General features: G+C 52.5%; 1 protein-coding gene across 7 annotated transcripts in view; it reads right to left on the minus strand.

Moving 5' to 3' along the window:
* The window catches only part of CILP (cartilage intermediate layer protein), a 32,537-nt gene that overhangs the window by 13,660 nt on the left and 6,731 nt on the right, over positions 1-12,146 (minus strand). For 5 of the 7 annotated variants that reach the window (XM_029236617.1, XM_029236613.1, XM_029236618.1 and 2 more), the window contains exons 2-3: positions 11,521-11,829; positions 6,054-6,281 (exon numbers count right to left, since the gene is read on the minus strand). The exons of 1 other annotated variant lie outside the window; for it this stretch is intronic. The gene's annotated coding sequence lies outside the window, so the exon portion shown is untranslated. The remainder of the gene's footprint in view (positions 1-6,053; positions 6,282-11,520; positions 11,830-12,146) is intronic. One more of the 7 variants, XM_029236614.1, reaches the window with a different exon arrangement.

Raw genomic sequence — 12,146 nt, forward strand, 5'->3', positions numbered from 1 at the left:
TCAGGAATAGCTGAGCCAGGCAGTGGGGTGCAGGGATGGACTGAGGAGAATAGGAGTGGGGCTCACCGTGTCCTGAGAGGGACTCCTCAGCTGGGGGGTCCAGGTCTTCCTCTCCCCAGCAGTCCAGCCACGGGGCCTTATATAGCACAGCTGGTGGCTCAGCCTGTGGCAATGCACCACGGGAAGCGGCCGCGAAACCAGATCCAAGCCTGAGGAAGCTCGGCCTTCCCCACCCCTCCCCACACCCCCTGCAGACTCCAGGGGCGCGGATTTCGCTTCCAGATTCTCAGAGGGAGAGGCCGCAGGGCCTGGGGATGGGCCAGGTGGGCAGCTGCCTGGGGCTCCATAGGCCAGAGCAGAGGGATGGGTGAAGAGGCGGCTGGGCACTGAGCAGCCCTGGGAAGGGGCCAAGGGCAATTCTACATGTGGGCAGCATTTCATAGCTCAGGAGGTGGGATGCTCTTGCCTAAGCTTTGCTTGCCGATCCCCCGCATGGCCCCGGCCCTGGCCCCGGCCCTGACCTATGCTGGCCTTAGCACATACCCCAAGCTCTCTTAGGGCCACAGATCACCTGGCCTCTCAGCTGGGGGTGCTTGGTCAGAGTTGGGCAACTACTGAGCTTCTGTGGCCCCTGAGGGAGCACTCAGGGAACCTCAGAGGGACAAGGGACAGAGGAGTGGTGGGGCACAGAATGAGAGTAGTTCTCCCTTACCCCTGCCTGCTTCCATTTGGGTACCTGCCTATACCCATTGGACTCGAGAGGAGCTCCTGCATGTGGATTCTCTGAGATCCTGCCAGATGCTCATATGTGCGTGTGTGTGCGTGTGTCTGACTCTGGGTATGGGTGCCACCAGCAGTGAACAGCAGCCTTACCCATAGGTGGCACAGGCAGCTGCTTGTGTTTCCAGACTTCACCCGCCTCCCCTGCAACGTGAGTTTGCCTGTCGTCACAGGTAGCAGTTCTGTAACTTCAGCGTGTATTAGAATCCCCTGGAGGGCTTGTTAAAACACAGATGCTGGGCCCCTCACCCCGACTCTCTAGTTCAGTAGGTCTGAGGTGAGGACCGAGACTTTGCATTTCTAACAAGCTCCCAGGCTGGTTAACAGACCACACACGGAGAGAGTACCAGGTGGAGGCAGAAGATGGGGAGGGGTGAGCCAGGGAGGCAGCAGGAGCTTCCAAGGCCTGCCTCATGTCTCAGGCTCATCTGGCCTGGGCTGGGCTTTCTGCCTCATGCAGGGCCTGGAGATGGAGGCCTGGCCCGTGTGGCCCTCCACACCAGTGTCAGCCCACTCTTTCCACACACCCTCACTAAGTGCCTGTTTGGGGGCAGGCTCCAGGCTGGGCACTGGGAGGCCATAGGGAGGAGATGTATCCATGCATTCAGAGGAAAGAGCCTTGTATGGAAATGATCCCACAGTGTAGCTGTGCACACTCTTATCCAGAGAGCTGTGCGTGTGTGGTTGTGTGTCTGTGCCTGTGTATATGCTGTATGTGTGTACATCTGTGTCTTTCTCTCTATGTGAATGTGTGTGTGTGTGTGTGTGTGTGTGTGTGTGTGTGTGTACAAACAAGGGTTTAGGAGTTCTGTTTCTCTGAGCATCATCCTGGACAGGAGCTGTTGGGGGACAGGAGGATGGTGGAGGAAGGATGTTGAGCAGGGACAGCCCCTAAGCAGATCTGGGGCACAGAGCTGGTTTGCTTTTCCTCTTGGAGCCTGGTCTCCCTCCTGGCCCCCAGCTTTTGGCCCATAGATCCTGTAGTAGACCCAGTCTCATCCAATTATTATCAGAGCCAAGCCATGAAGCAGCTTTAGCCTGAACTAAGTGAAGGCAAATTCTGAACTGAGTGAAGCCCCTGAGACTCTGCTGGTCCATGGACAGACAAAGGCTGGGCCACAATAGCCTGATCAAAGAACAAGAGAAAAACAAGAACTTGGGAGTCAAAAGCCTAGTGCTGGCTCTGTTGCTAATTTTGATGTGTGATCTTGGACAAGCAATGACCCAAGTGACCCTGGACCTCAGTGTCCCCACCTGTGTAACAGGAGTTTGGACTGAGTGAGCTCTGAGGCCCCCACCAGCTCTTACAAGATTTGATAAGATGCTGACAACAAACACTGCAGAAAGGAGAGAAAAGAAGAAATGACAGCTCCAAAGAATCTCACCAGAGGTCAGGAAGGAGGCCAGAGAAGCTGCCTGACCACAGGCTCTAGATGAGGAGAGCAAGGTAGACAGGAGAGGAAGGTGGGGAAAGGTAAACCAGAGGACCAGAGGTCAAGGTCAGGGTAATCACCTGCTTTCCAAGGTCTCTACTCTATGGAATCCCAGAGTATGTGAAAGAGGTCTCCCCAGCCTCCCAAATGCACCCCTCTCTTCTCGTTCTGTAGTGGGAGAAGGGAAGCCTATAAGGTGAGGGCTTGGCAAAGTAGAGCTCCTTAGGCCGTGATTCCTGCCTAGGTGTCCTTGCTTGGCCCAGAACTCACACTGAGGCCCCATCTATCCCGCCCCAGTGGCCAGAGGGTATTGTCATGGTTGGCAGAGGCTGAGGGACTGTGAGCTAGAATCCCTGGGTTCTGATTACAGCCCAGCAGGTTGTGTCCCTCTAGCTCATGTCCTCCCACCTCCCCCATCAAAGAATCCCTTTCTGTCGCCAAGTGGGGCTGAGCTGTGAACTGCGCAGGGCTAGATTGGTGGAATCTGAGCCCGCTCCCACCCGGTGCTCCCAGGACTCCTTTGAGGGAGAGGCTGCTGCTCTCCTTGGCCAGGACCTTAGGATAGTCAGGGCTTGGGAGGCAGCCACAGATCTGGACTGTCCAGGGCCTGGCCTAGATGGGTCAGCACCAGCCATGAGTGGCCACCTGGGGCTTCTGCAGGCCAGGCTAGTCTGCTGCAGCTCCAAGCCCCGGCTTGGAACACACTGAAACCCATCAATCACTTCCACCCCTATCCAGGGGATTGAGGGGCTTGGAGCCATGTTTAGCCAGGCCAACTGTGACCCAAGCCTAAGGCCAGGGGTCCCCACCCTGCTGAGGGGAAAGGAGCTTGGGAACACTGGGAGGGGTCTGACATGATGCTGGTGGCTCCAGAGGAAGGTGCTGTGTCTCTAACATGCTCTCTGACCACCACTCCCATGCTCCCATCATTGCCCCCCTGCAGCCTGAGGGGGCTTTGCAGGCCTGGGTAGGGACAAGCCACTAATGATCCCTGGGGACTAGAAGACTTGACTGTAGCTCTGAGTAACCCTCAGGGGCTGCTGACCCAGTATGTATGGGAGCCTAGACACCCAGAGTCTACGGGAGTGGGAGAGCTCGCTCTCTGACCCTGTTGTTCTCCTCCCTATCCTAGATACAGTCTGTCACTGTTCCAACCCAATGCCTTTATAGTTTTATTCCTCAGCTTCCCATCTTGAAATACAGCCCTTCCTCCCCTCCCATGTGAATGTCCCCCACCTTTCGATGCCCCATCTCAGTCTCTTCCCTCCTGCCCTCTCTGACCACCCAGGCCCACCTTGACTATTCCTTCTCGGGTCTCAGATGATAATGTTCACCATCCTGTAATACACAAGGCACATTCATGGTCATCAGCTCATCTTCAGCCTCACAGTTGATCTGCGAGGCAGGGATGACCACACCCATTTTATAGAGGGAAAACTGAGGCTCAGAGAGGTGAAGTCACTCAGACACAGTAGGTCTTCAACTCAGAGTTGCCCCTGAGAACCGGTGACCTAGTGTAGACCTTGTCCTGAGGTGCCCTCAGCTCAGAGAAGCCACCATGGAAATGACACTCCAGCCATATGCTCCTCAGCGAGAACATACTAGAACACTCTGGCTCTGCCTGCCTGGCACATACACCCTGCTTCCCATACATACACTAATTTCAAACATGTCCCCATCTAACGTGATCCAGCTATCTATCGTACTGTGGTGGATTAAATATGGCCACAAATTCTTTGCAACTCTCCCGTGATGAGGTGGAGTCTCTTTACTCACCTTTGACCTGGGTTGGCTTTGTCACTTGCTTTGAACAAAGGAATGACAGAAATGACACTCAAGAGACTCTGCTGCCTCCACTCCCCAGGAACACGGTCCTGAGACCACCATATAAAGAAGTCAATCTATCCTCCTAGAGGATAAGAGACCACATGAAGGAGAACTGAGGCCCCCAGCCAACAGCCAGACATGTGAATGAGGCCATCTTGAATTTTCCACCTCAGCAGTTGCATAAGTGAGCCAGGTAAGACCAGCAGAGGAATGGTCTAGCCACCCATAGAATCGTGAGAAATAATAATCATTGTTGTAAGCCACTGAGTTTTGGGGTGATTTGTTGTACTGTAATAGATAACTGATATACACACTAAGAGTAAAAGATCTTTCAGTTGCAAGAGACAAAAGCACAACTTAGATTGGACTATGCTGGAAAGGAAACTGATGGTTGTCATAACTGAAGTCCTGGGAAAAACTGGATCCAGGGACTCAATATCATCAGGACTGCTCTCTTTCCATTTCTCAACTGCTTCCTCTGAGATGGCTTTCTTCCCAAGGAGTCTGTAGTCTGTATTTTCCCAAGTTGGCTGCGATGATAGCTCCCACTGCGTGTGTTCTCGTACAAGGTGACTGCCCTACTCTGCCATCAAGAGGTAGAATCTAATTTCCTTCCCCTTGAATCTGAGCTGGGCTATGACTTGCTTGTAACCAGGAGTGAGGTGAACTTCTCAGGCTAGGTCAGAAAAAGTCATGCAGCTTCCACTTGGCATGCTTGCTCTGGGGAAAGCCAGCTAACTACCAAGAGACCACCAAATCAGAGAGGCCTGGTGTAGGTGTTCTGGTGGGTAGTCCCAGCTGAGCCCAGCCTTCCAGCCCTCACATCACCAGTCATGTGAGTGTAGCTGTCCTGTACCCTCTAGGACAGACCAGCTCATTTACCAGATGGATGCCACTGAGTGGCCTCAATCAAAGTCATAAAAGGCAGAATGGCCCAGTCAAGCCCTACATGAAATCCTGACCTACAGAATTCAGGGGATATGATAAAATGATTATCATTTAAGCCACTAAAACTTGGGGTAGTTTGTTACACAGCAACAGGAACTGGAACAGATGCCATTCCCATGTATTATCTTCCAGAAGCTCCAGACTCCCTTCTAGCACATCTCAAATCTCCAATGGAAAAAGCATGTCTCTTCCCCCATTGTTCCAGCAGACGTCCTGGGAAAGGCTCCCATTGGCCTATTCCTGACCCAGTTCCTGTAACCATGTGGGTGGAAAGCTCTGATGAGCCCACTTCCAGAGGTAGGGGTAGATCATCCCACTGGAATCACATGGACTGATTTTTCTCAAAGGAGAATTGTGGTGCTGTCACCAGAAGTAGGAAGAACGGATGCTAGGAAGTAAAAAGTGACACGTACGCACCTAAAACACAACCACAAACACAAGCACCCCTTTCCTAGTAGAAGTCAACCCGAAATGTCTAACTGCTAACCTTGATACCAGTAGTTGAATCCTGATATCAAGAGACCACTTTAACAGCTGTCAACCTCAGCATTTACACTCCCTTTGTTCTGCTGCAAACCTACCCATGTATGATTTCCCCTCACCCTGTAACCACATCAACACATCCCAGAAGAGTTGAGCAAAGCTGAGCAACTATAATAACAACTCCAGCTTGGAAAATGGAAGAAAAACAAAGAAACCTTCAGAACTATGTAAGCCACACGGGTTGCTGCACGCACCGCCACCTGACAGTCAGCACCTGGTCTTGTAAGGGTGTGCTTACCCCGCACAGGTTGTAGGTGGGAGCAGATTCCCTGAGAATGGGCCATGGTCTGGCAGATCCCCCAAGACATGTCAGGTAGAGCCCTCCACCTTGTGTAGTGTGCTCACCGTGGTCATCACAGAATGCTCTTCAAGCTTAAAAAGAAAGGTCACCTCACTGTCCCTGTGGTGACTCACCATGGTCACAGCCTGGAGTTTACATCTTAGTGTCCCCACGGTGCCCTGCTGTTTCTCAGGGACACCCACATTCATGATTTTGCACAGGATTACTGGGTGCACACTTACCAGGGAGTCATCGCAAGAGTGTTCACACTCCCCTCCTGGACTAGTCACACTCAGCGGGATGTGTTTGCCCTGGTGGTTCATCAGGCTTGCCCCGAAGCATCTACCAGACTCTGCTGCTTGCTTCCCATGACCCGAGGCCTCTTTTCATGACTCCCCTGAGAGGCCCCAGGTGGCTCTGGTTGTGGTACGGCTTCAGCTCTGACCATGATGCTGGCAGCCCAGAAGAGCCTGCAGTAGTGATGGGGGTGGCCTCAGTCAGGGGTGAGGTGAGGAGGATGCCAGGTAGTTGTCCTCTCTGGCTGTGCATCCCTGGGACCTGTGGACGTTTAATGGGCTAGAGCTGGGGAAAGTTGAGTGTAAGGATCTCTTTCCAAGCAGGATCTTTCACCCACACAAAGCCTGGGCCATAAAGATTTGGGACTCCAGATGGCCCGGATGAGCAGGCAGGGAAGGGGAAATGGAGGTTAGAAAGGCCTTGGTGAGCAGGCTTAGCCAGACAGGGTGGGACAGAGGAAGAGAAACAGACATGGGCCTGCACAGACCATTCTTAGTGGGTTGGCTTTTTGTTCCCAGAAGCAAAGCAGTGTTCAGGGTGGCTGAATTGGGGCATGTTCCCCCCCAGGAAAACAAGAGCTTTAAGGACAGAATGTTGGCCAGTGACAGGGAAGGCAAAGAAAGGGAAGAAGAAATTTGAATCCCACTTCCCATTTTTAAAAATTGGAGCATGATTGTCGTTCTGTAGAAGTCACCCTTTTGAGTGGAAAGTTCTATGAGTTTTGACAAATGCAAACAATCTTATAACCACCATCACCATCAAGATACAAAATATTTCCATCACCTCAGAAGCTCCCTTTGTAGTCAGCCCTCTCCCCCATCCCTAGCTGCTGACCACCACTGATCTGTTCTCTTTCCCTGTCATTTTGCCTTTTCAAGAATGTCCTGCAAGTGGAATCCTTTGGGATGAGCGTTGTTTTTTTTTTTAATATTTATTTATTTGGCTGCGTCAGGTCTTGGTTGTGGCATGCAGGATCTTCATTGTGGTGCACTGGCTTCTCTCTAGTTGTGGTGCATGGGCTCTGTTGCAGTGCACGGGCTTAGTTGCCCCGCGGCATGTGGGATCTTAGCTCCCTGACCAGGGATCGAACCCGCATCCCCTGCATTGGAAGGCAGATTCTTAACCCTTGGACCACCAGGGAAGTCCCTGGTAAGAGCCTTTTAAGTCTGCCTTCTTTCACTTAGTATAATCATCCATGCTGTTGCACGTGTCAATAGTTCATTCCTTTTTACTGCTGAGTAGTATTCTGTTGTATGGATGTGCCACAGTTTCTTTTTCTGTTCACCAGTTGAAGGACATTTGGGTTGTCTCCAGTTTTTAGCAACTACCTTTTCACTATGGATATTTATGTACAGGTTTTTGTGTAAACAGGTTTTTCATTTCTTTTGGGTAAATATCTAGGAGTGCGATTGTTGGGTTATATGTGAAGTGTTATGTTTAACTTTATAAGAAACTTTCAAACTGTTTCCCAGAGTGATTTTTCCATTTACTTTCCAACCAGCAACATGAGAGTTCCAGCTGCTCAGCATTCTCATTAACACTTGATACTGTTAAAGTTTCATGTTTGACCGTTTTTAAGCCTTTCCCATGGTTGTGTAGTGTCTTGTTTTAATTTGCATTTCCCTGGTAACCAATGATGTTGAGCAGCTTTTCATACATTTTTTTAAAAATAAATTTATTTATTTTATTTTTGGCTGTGTTGGGTCTTCGTTGCTGCGTGTGGGCTTTTCTCTGGTTGCAGTGAGCAGGGGCTACTCTTCATTGTGGTGCATGGCTTCTCATTGTGGTGGGTTCTCTAGAGCCCGGGCTCTAGGGGCGCGGGCTTCAGTAGTTGTGGCACGCGGGCTCAGTAGTTGTGGCTCATGGGCTCTAGAGCACAGGCTCAGTAGTTGTCGCACACGGGCTTAGTTGCTCCATGGCATGTGGGATCTTCCCAGACCAAGGCTCAAACCTGTGTCCCCTGCAATGGCAGGAGGATTCTTAACCACTGTGCCACCAGGGAAGCCCCCAGCTTTTCATACTCTTATTTGCCATTTCTATGTCTTCTTTGATGAAGTGCCTGTTCAAATATTTTGCCCATTTGCAATTAGGTTATTTGTTTTCTCATTACTGAAATCTGAGTGTACTTTATATATTCTAGATACAAGTCCTTTATCAGATATGGGTTTTTTTGTTTTTTACTTTTTGGCCACAAGGCACGTGGAATCTTAGTTCCCCAACCAGGGATCAAACCTAGGCCCCGTGCAGTGGAAGCACAGAATCTTAACCACTGGGGGCTTCCCTGGTGGCGCAGTGGTTGAGAGTCTGCCTGCCGATGCAGGGGACGCGGGTTCGTGCCCCGGTCCGGGAGGATCCCACGTGCCACGGAGCGGCTGGGCCCGTGAGCCATGGCCGCTGGGCCTGCGCGTCCGGAGCCTGTGCTCTGCAACGGGAGAGGCCACGGCAGTGAGAGGCCCACGTACCGCAAAAAAAAATAAATTAATTAAAAAAAAAAAAAAAAAAAAAAGAATCTTAACCACTGGACCACCAGGGAAGTCCCTATCAGATATGTTTTGAAAATACTTTTTCCCAGTCTGTAGCTTGTCTTTCCATTTTCTTAACAGTGTCTTTTGAAGAGCAGAAGCTCTTAATTTTGATGAAATCCAATCTATCAATTTTTTATTTTATAAATTTGTGCTTTTGGTGTTGGCTCTAAGAAATTTTTACCTAACCCACAGTCACAAAGGTTTTCTCTAGGAGTTTTAGGTTTTACCTTTAGGTCTATGATTCATTTTTAACTAGTTTTTGCACATGGTGTAGTCTGTGAATCAAGATTCCTTTTTTGCATGTGGATGTCCAACTGTTTCTGCACTATTTGTTGAAAGGAACGTTTCTCCACTGACCACCCCCCCCTTTTTTTTTTAACACTGTGGCTCTTCAAAGCATTGATGCCAGCACCCTAGAGCCTTCTCCATGCACAAAAGTCAGTAGCACAGCAGGAACAAATGCCTCTCTTGCCTGATCCCAAAACAGGACTTCTTATGCCCAAATAAGACACAGACTTTTCAGTGGAACAGCTCTTTTAGCTTTTACTTACAGTCTTCTGCTCTCCCTAGGACTAAGACACAGGTCTACTGAGAACTGCCCCAGGAGACTGCTAAGACTGTCAAGCACGTTGCTGGATCCAGAACTGCCCCTCCTCTCCGATGACTCTCAGATCTCCCTAGAGGCCCCTTGAACAGAGAGGTTCTGAATCCTCTACACCCAACTAATCAGCTCCCATCAAACAGCGGGAGAATGCCCTGAATAGGCAGCAGCTACCTTTACCTTTCTGGCTGCTTTTATCTGTCATTTTCATTTGAGCCTGATCATAACCAGTGAAGGAGAAAGCACACTGTGCAAGGTGTACCAGACTTCTGCCAAGGCCTGGCTCTTGGGGACGCTTAGGAACTTGAGTCAGGCTTGAACCCAGGCCAGGCCTCCTAATTTCCTGCCCTCTGATCTTTCCATTTCCTCACAGTGGCCTCATACAGGATGGAGGAGAGAGTTGGCTGCTCTCTGGCACGCCAGGGAGATGAGGGGCCTCCTTAGCTGGTTATGCACTTTAGGGAACAAGAATGGTGACTCACTCAGGCCATTCTGAAAAAAAATGGAGGCTTGTTGTAAAGACAGCTGAAGTCAAGAGCTGGGCTGAGGCAGGCCCCTCTCTCAGCCCCTCAGGCTGCCTGGTGTTTCTCCTGTGGGGTATGTGCTTCTCTCTATATGGTAGCTCTGCCTGCCTCTTGCTCCTCATGGGTCCACCTCCTGCAATTTCTTAGTTCAGATTCCACCAGGAGCCATTCTGATTGGCTCAGCTAGTTGCCATCTCCATCCCTATTGGGTGGAACGATTCCCAAGAAGCCCACTTCACCAGTCACCTGCCAGTGGGTGGATGGACTGGGTTTAGGTCAGATGCTCAGCCTAAGCCAATCAGTGGCCCCTGTCAGCCAAACACCAGAGTAACAGTGCTTCCCTAAGTAGGGAGCAGTGGGTCTGCAGTTACAGCTAGATGGGGATCTGGGGTGTGGTGGCAGCATTAGGGTTACATGCACAATATGGGAGTTTATCCTCCTACCCAAAACAGGCAGACACATGCCCTGAGCCCTATAGCCCACACCACTCCCCCCCACCTCTGAGCTGCCCCAGCCCCATCATTTCCCACTTAGCCCCACCCTGACTTGAAGAGCTCTTTGCTTCACCTGGAAATGCTGTCTTCTTTCAATTGACTGTGAGCTCCTGAAGGGCAAGGCCCGTGCCTTATCTCTGTGTCCCCAGCACCTGGCTCAATGTCATAAATTCATAGATCCCGAGAGGGTAAGGGACTTACCCAAGGCCATTCATGTTGGGAGGGGCAGAGCCACGGTGGAGCAGGTCTGCTGCTCCACATCTAGGCCTCCAGTAGGCTCCCCGGCATCTCACTGAGATGTGAAGCTAGGGGACTACAGTCCGAGTTCTGGGTCTGGTGAGGCTTCTGGCTCTGCCCTGAGACATCCTACCTTGAGGATGCAGGCCCAGCCATGACTCCTGACACGTGGGCAGCTCTGAGTCAGTTCTAGGGGTGAACTGCCTGCCCTGCTTGAGGGAGCCTCCAGGGGATGCTCAGAGCAGACCCACAGGCAGCCTGACCCCAGGTTCCCGAATGTTCCACTTCCCCCTACGGGCCTCATGATCCTCAAGGCCTGGAGTGGGAGAGGGACGCGGACAGGCAGGCTGACACAGCTGCTCCAGCTTTATGAGGGATCTGAGCAGCTTCAGCTTTCCGCTTGGGGTCACCACCCTGGGACCTTCCTGTGGTCCAGGCAAGGCTCCCGCTCACCCTGAAGACGGAGGCAGCCTGGGATCCAGGGTGTGGGTGGTCGAGCTGATCCCGCCCCACCCCGTGGCCTCCACTGCAGGGAGCCTGCCTCCTTTTTTCTGAACTTTCTGGCCCTGGTGCAAACCTTGCTGGCACCCGTGGGCTTTTAATATTTTCCGTTCCTGGCTGTTATACAATATTTCACCTCAAAAATGCATCCTCCCCATCACCAAAGGGCACGCTGTTCCAGAGACGACCCGGCCGGGTGAGTGGAAGTGACCCACCGCGTCCTGGGGCTTGGAGGAGGCCCAGCCCAGCGCTTTGGAGAAGGAGGTGGCATAAATGTCTCCGCATTTGTGGGGAGACAGGGCCAGCTCTTGAGTCAGCCCGAGGCCCAGGCTCCTGGGCCAGCCTGACACCTCGTGGTCCCACTCGAAGCCCCCCTGGAAGCCCAGATCCACGGTCAGCAGGGGGGCCACCCGCCCCTCCCGTTTGGGACTCCAGTCTCACCCCTCCCATTTGCCCTCTGACCCCGGTCAAGTGGCTTTACTTCTCGGAGCCCAGTGTCCCTGCCTGTACGGTGGGGATGACGACAGTACCTGTCTTTCGGTGTCCTTGTGAGGCTCAAATGCCGCCCGTTTGGACCATCCGGGAGCTTTAAGGCCCACCCTGCGGCGCCCCTCCTCGGCGGTGCTGATTCAACCGGTGTGGGTGAGGCCGGGACATCGGTGGTCTTTAAAAGCGCTCAGGTGGGCTTCCCTCGTGGCGCAGTGGTTGAGAGTCCGCCTGCCGATGCAGGGGACACGGGGTCGTGCCCCGGTCCAGGAGGATCCCACATGCCGCGGAGCGGCTGGGCCCGTGAGCCATGGCCGCTGAGCCTGCGCGTCCGGAGCCTGCGCGTCCGGAGCCTGTGCTCCGCAACGGGAGAGGCCACAGCAGTGAGGGCCCGCGTACCGGGAAAGAAAAAAAAAAAAGCGCTCAGGTGATTCTCACTCGCAGCTGAGAACCGCTGCTCTGAGGGGAAAGCTCCTCCCAAGGGGGCTCTTGCCAGGCGCCGGCTGCTGCTTTGATGAGCGAGGGCGCCACACGCCCATTTTCCTGAAAATATGACCCCAGGGACGCCTGAGAGCCACTGTCGGGGTGGAGGGAGAGCACTCTGAAAAGGCAGGTGAGGGGTCCTGCAGGTGCGCCGTGACTTTCCGAGCCGGCCCTGCCCACAGACAGA

This window comes from Monodon monoceros, unplaced genomic scaffold (genome assembly GCF_005190385.1).
Source record: "Monodon monoceros isolate NGI ecotype Baffin Bay Population unplaced genomic scaffold, NGI_Narwhal_1 Super_Scaffold_21, whole genome shotgun sequence".
In the NCBI taxonomy this organism is placed as follows: Eukaryota; Metazoa; Chordata; class Mammalia; order Artiodactyla; family Monodontidae; genus Monodon; species Monodon monoceros.